Below are 6,323 nucleotides of genomic sequence, written 5' to 3'. Positions count from 1 at the left end.
CTGATACATGAAGCAAAACATTTTCTTATTATCATATTTCTAAACACAGATATAAATATATATATATATATATATAATATATTATATATATATATATATATAAATCGTGAAAAATCATATAAAATAAATGAGCTATATAAAGTAAAATTTAAACCACAAATAAATGTAAGAATAATGTATTGGTAAGGAAACAATTGTATAATTAAATGTGTTTAATGTAAAATAATTCAGTTGTTTAAACTAAACTACCGTATATACTCGAGTATAAGCCGAGTTTTTCAGCACTTTTCTTGTGCTGAAAAAGTACCCCCTCGGCTTATACTCGAGTGAAGTGTAGCGCTGACCGGACGGAGTTCGGTCAGCGCTACACAGCACAAACACATAGCCGCCGGAGCCGGCAGCTGTGTGTTTGCTGTAATCAGCAGCCGCTGAGAGTCTGTCAGATTCTCATCGGCTGCTGCTGCTCCCACTGTGGGAGCCATCTTCCAGCTCCCGCAGTGGGTAATGGGAGAGACGTCGTCATGAGTAATGACGTCTCTCCCATGCAAAGCGACCGGAGGAGCTGTTAGCGGCGGGACCAGGAGCGGGAGTTTCAGGGAAGTGATTTTTTTTTTTTATTCTTATTACGTCTCTCTCTATTGGGGGGGGGGCTACTGGGGGCACTACCAGGGGGGGATTACTACAGGGGGCACTACCAGGGGGGATTACTACAGGGGGCACTACCAGGGGGCGATTACTACAGGGGGCACTAAAACGGGGGATTACCACTGGGGGCACTACCAGGGGGGATTACTACTGGGGGCACTACCAGGGGGGGATTACTACTGGGGGCACTAAAACTAAAAGGGGGGATTACCACTGGGGGCACTACCAGGGGGGGATTACTACTGGGGGCACTAAAACTAAAAGGGGAGGATTACCACTGGGGGTACTACCAGGGGGGGATTACTACTGGGGGCACTAAAACTAAAATGGGAGGATTACCACTGGGGGTACTACCAGGGGGGGATTACTACTGGGGGCACTAAAACTAAAAGGGGAGGATTACCACTGGGGGTACTACCAGGGGGGGATTACTACTGGGGGCACTAAAACTAAAAGGGGAGGATTACCACTGGGGGTACTACCAGGGGGGGATTACTACTGGGGGCACTAAAAGGGGGGGATTACCACTGGGGGCACTACCAGGGGGGATTACTACTGGGGGCACAACCAGGGGGAATTACTACTGGGGGCACTACCAGCTGCTGCATTTCCCACCCTAGGCTTATACTCAATAAGTTTTCCCAGTTTTTTGTGGTAAAAGTAGGTACCTCGGCTTATATTTGGGTCGATTTATACTCGAGTATATACGGTAATGTTATTAACATTATCTTACCTGCTGCCCGAGCTGGTGTACAATGCATCGGGCGCTACTCTTGGCCTCTGTCCTATTAAATGGACGGATGCGCAGAGCGACCTGTGAAATAATGAAACAGACATAAGAACAATGTAGGATTATTAATGCCCAGGTAATCTCCTTACAGTGGCAAAAACACTAATATGAAGCAAACCAAACAGTGATATAGATGCAATTCCCCTTGTATAACAGCATTTCACTATATTTTTGCTTTTATTTTCAGAACATTAACATAATTATTAGAAAGTCTGGAAAGCTACTAAGCAAAACACATGAATACTCTATACTAAATAATATAAATACAGAGAAAATGGGAGTTTTTAAAACTAATGTATCTAACGCTTCCCTGAACTGATTTTAAATCATATAACAGTGACCTATTACCATTACCCATCAGTAATAAAGTGAGTCCATGGCTCTATAAGAGATACTTACAGTCACTTGATGGTTCTTAGGATGGTTATTTCCCGCCTTCTTCATCGGAAAATCATTTTATCCACTCAGAAATGAGAAGAGAAATATCTGTACTGTCACTAGTCCAGCAATATCAGATATAACACAGGAAGCATCCAGCTGCCTTGTTATACCCATCCCACCTCCAATAGTGACATCATCAGCTGCCATTATGACATCACTAGGTGCCCTGGCAGGGGGCACTGCTATGTATCTCAGGCAGGGCATTGGGGGTTAATAGTAAATACAATGTGATGACAACATGTCAGTAAATCTAAACATAATTGGGATGAGCAGAAATGTAATCATTACACACAACAGTGATGTGTATTATCTGTGCGCTGTGTGTGTCTGTGATACATTCAGGCCCATACTATGCATCTGTGGAAACATACAGAGTGAGGCTCATGTAGTGCTGGATGTACAGCTATTGTGTTGAGTCAGATATGCATTTTCATACTGCATCTACATACAGGTTGAGTCTCCCATATCCAAAATGCTTGGGACCAGGGGTATTTTGGATAACGGAATATTCCGTATTTTGGAATAATTGCATACCATAATGAAATATCTTGAGAATGGGACCCCAATATACACACAGAATGCATATATGTGTTATATGCACCTTATACACATAGCCTGCAGCTCATTTTATACAATATTTTCAATAATTTTGTGGCTCAAGCAAAGTTTGTGTACATACATTAAATAAATTTATGTTTCATTTACACCCTATACACACAGCCTGAAGGTAATTTTATACCATATTTTTAATAATTTGTGCCTTAGACAAAGTTTGTGTACATTGAACCATCAAAAATCAAAGGTTTTATTATCTCAGTCATGCCAAAATTATTCCGTAATTCGGAATATTCCGTATTTCGGAATATTTGGATATGGGAGACTCAACCTGTACTATAAAATGTGCATATACGTCCGTATTCAGATTTTGGCACCTGTTAAGCATACTTGCCTGCTTTTGAAAAAGCATTTCAGGGAGATTACGAAAGTAGCGCCTATAAGCACATGGTAAAGTGGGCATGTACTGCTACATCTGAGAGGTGTGTCATAAAATTGATTTACATCCAAATGTAAATGAGCCCAAAAGCAGTTAGTAAGATCTACTTGTTGATGAAAACACTGATACTTTTCAGAAAGTGTACGGGGATCATTGTACCTTTTTAACCACGGCCGGATTAACAATGGAGTGGGTGGAGCTACAGCTCCAGGCCTCCCATTGAAAATAGGCCCACAGGATACACCATGGTGTAGACAGGAAAAATAATGTTTTTCCTGTCACCACCACCAACAGCCCAGTTCACTCACCTCCCGGCCGCCCGTTACCACCTAACAGCTCACCCTCTCCTTTTGGCTGGTCAGTTGGCCCAAAGCTCCACCCACTTCCATCCCACCGAAGCCCCACCCCCAAGTAATCTGAAGCTCTGCCCCCTATACCATCCTAGTCCTACTCTAAAGCTGTGTACGGCAGGCTGAGGCTCCTAACTACAGAAGGGAAACAGCCAAGCATGTCATGATCACACAGCACATACCTCCCAACATGACCCTCTCCAGGAGGGACACAATGCTCTGCTCCTGGACTTCCCTGGTAATTTATGATTGGTGGCGGCTCCAGAGGTTGGGCTGCAGCACAGTCCAAAATTCAAATAGGGGAGTCACACCAACTGCCAGTGAGTCCCAGCCAGTGATGTTGGGCAGTGTGTGGAATGGCAGTTGGTGTGACTCCCCTACTTGAATTTTGAACTGCGCTGCAGCCCCACCTCTTACCAGGGAAGTCCAGGACCAGAGCATTGTGTCCCTCCTGGAGAGGGTCATGTTGGTATGTCCCCTATGCTGGGTAATATCAGTGTAATATCTGGCCCCTGAGTATATGTGTATACATATATTTATATTTTTCTAAACAGATTATCTATCTAACAGGTATTAAGGTGGGAACAGGAGCATATATATATATATATATATATACATATACACACAGTATATATATGTAATATGTGTGTATGTATAAATATATACACATATATGTAAGTGTGTGTTTATATATATATATATATATATATATATATATATATATATATATACACAATGTATGTGCACACACTTACACACACAGTGGTAAATAGGGACAGGAGCTTGAGGCACACTTAAGGGGACTAAAGCGGGTGTGGTGTGATATATCAACATAATGAACATATCACTCCTGTTGGCCCAGCAGTCTAACCTGCTCTTGACAGCTGCAGCTGTCTTCCCCCTGCAGTCTAATGCTGGGTACACACTAGACGATATGTCGTCCTATCTGACGGATTGGACCGACATATTAGGCACATCATCTAGTGTGTACCCACTATGATGCTGACGATGCTCGCTCTGGCACATCGTCAGTGACATCCTCTGTTGGCCCTACATGCGGGGCCAACGGGGGATGTCATTAGCGAGGGCCATGCTGCCGAATGCAGCATAGTTCTCGCCGTTACTGCCCGCATCGACAAGTGTGTATGCACTAACCGATGCCGGCTCCCCCAATCGGGCTGGGTACACATTGTCTAGGCTGTACCCAGACTAACTTTAACCTCCCCCTAGTACAACCCCTCCCTGCAGTGCCTACACTATACTCCTCCACCCCCCACAGCCTAATCCCAACCTTCACCTAGTGCCTAACCCTCCCACACAGCCAAACCCTATACTCCTCCACCCCCCACAGCCTAACCCTATTCCTTCCCCTAGTGCCTAACCCTCCCACGCAGCCAAACCCTATACTCCTCCACCCCCCACAGCCTAACCTTCCCCTAGTGCCTAACCCTCCCACGCTGCCTAACCCTATACTCCTCCACCCCCCACAGCCTAACCCTAACCTTCCCCTAGTGCCTAACCCTATACTCCTCCACCCCCCACAGCCTAACCCTAACCTTCCCCTAGTGCCTAACCCTCCCACGCTGCCTAACACTATACTCCTCCACCCCCCACAGCCTAACCCTAACCTTCCCCTAGTGCCTAACCCTATACTCCTCCACCCCCCACAGCCTAACCCTAACCTTCCCCTAGTGCCTAACCCTATACTCCTCCACCCCCCACAGCCTAACCCTAACCTTCCCCTAGTGCCTAACCCTCCCACGCATCCAGGGCCAGCCCAAGCCTAAATTTTTTAGTAAGCGAATATAAATTTTGGCGCCCCTTGCATGTATGACAATTGTGCAATTTAAATTTAGCTTAAATATTTGTTCCGTACTCCAGGCACACCTGATATTAAGAATTGTATAGTTTGTAATAATCTAGTTCTATATGGAATAGAGATAAATATATTTTTTTTGTTTTAAGAAGATTTCCAATAAGGTCAGATGTAGCCATTTTACTTCATGTAAATGAGGTGAGGATAAATGATGTGGGGTCTGGCATTACATTCAGCTCTGTAACACATAGCTACAAAAGATGCGAGTAGTGGATAAATGTGACCCAGTTCTGCCTAAACATAACCTCCTCCCCTAATGCCTAAACCTAACCTCCCCCGCCCTAGTGCCTAAACCTAACCCCCTCCCCTTCCCCGCACCCTAACACACCCTCCCCGGTGCCTAAACCTAACCTCCTCCCTTAGTGCCTAACCTTCCCTCCCCCTCCTCGCACACCCTAATCCTAACCCTCCCACTAGTGCCTAACCCCGCTAGCTAACGCTAACCTACCACTGCACCCCGAAATTTACCTTTGGGATGCAGACGGTCGGGATACTGGTGCCGGGATCCCAACCTGTCGGGATTTCGGCGCCAGCATTAAGACCATCGGCATCCCGCACGCCGGTATGCCAACTACATCTATATATTCATGGACCACGCAACCGACTCGATGTTGGTCCACAGGGCATGCGCATAACGGAGATGGCCCCGGCGTGCGCATGCGCGAGCCCCCGCTAATGACGGGTGATCCATCGTTAGCGGGCTCGAAGCAGATAGAGCGAGCTGTCAATGTTGATTGACAGCTCGCTCCGTTTGCTGGGCGGGCAGGGAACGCTAGCCGTTTGGGGGTGGCCCCACTGACATCACCAGTGAAGTCAGTGGGGAGCTTCCTGCTGAAACACAGCAGGAAGCTCCCTGTGGCTTAAGGTTGACGAGACCCTACCCTAGGGTCTCGTCGTAAGCCCCGATGGTCGCGATGGTCTTGACCATCGCGACCATCTCCTTAGCGGTCATTAGAGCTGTGGGTGTTAACCCACAGCCTAACGACCGACATGGAGGCGGCCGTTCAGGATGCAAGCGGCCGCCCTGTTTCTGAGCGACCGCTTGCATCGTACGACCGCCTCTGAATGAGGCCCCAAGTCTTTTTCAAATGGTCTTTTATTAGGTTTCCAACGTTTTGAGAGTCACCCTGTCATTAGGGACAAGCAATGCGTACACATACACACACACATACTAATATATATATATATATATATATATATACACACACATACACGAATGTTGGATGG

The sequence above is a fragment of the Taudactylus pleione genome, unplaced genomic scaffold, assembly GCF_031769625.1.
Source record: "Taudactylus pleione unplaced genomic scaffold, aTauple2 ptg000324l, whole genome shotgun sequence".
Taxonomy (NCBI): domain Eukaryota; kingdom Metazoa; phylum Chordata; class Amphibia; order Anura; family Myobatrachidae; genus Taudactylus; species Taudactylus pleione.
The sequence above is the reverse complement of the archived record's forward strand: the minus strand, read 5'-3'. Positions refer to the sequence as shown.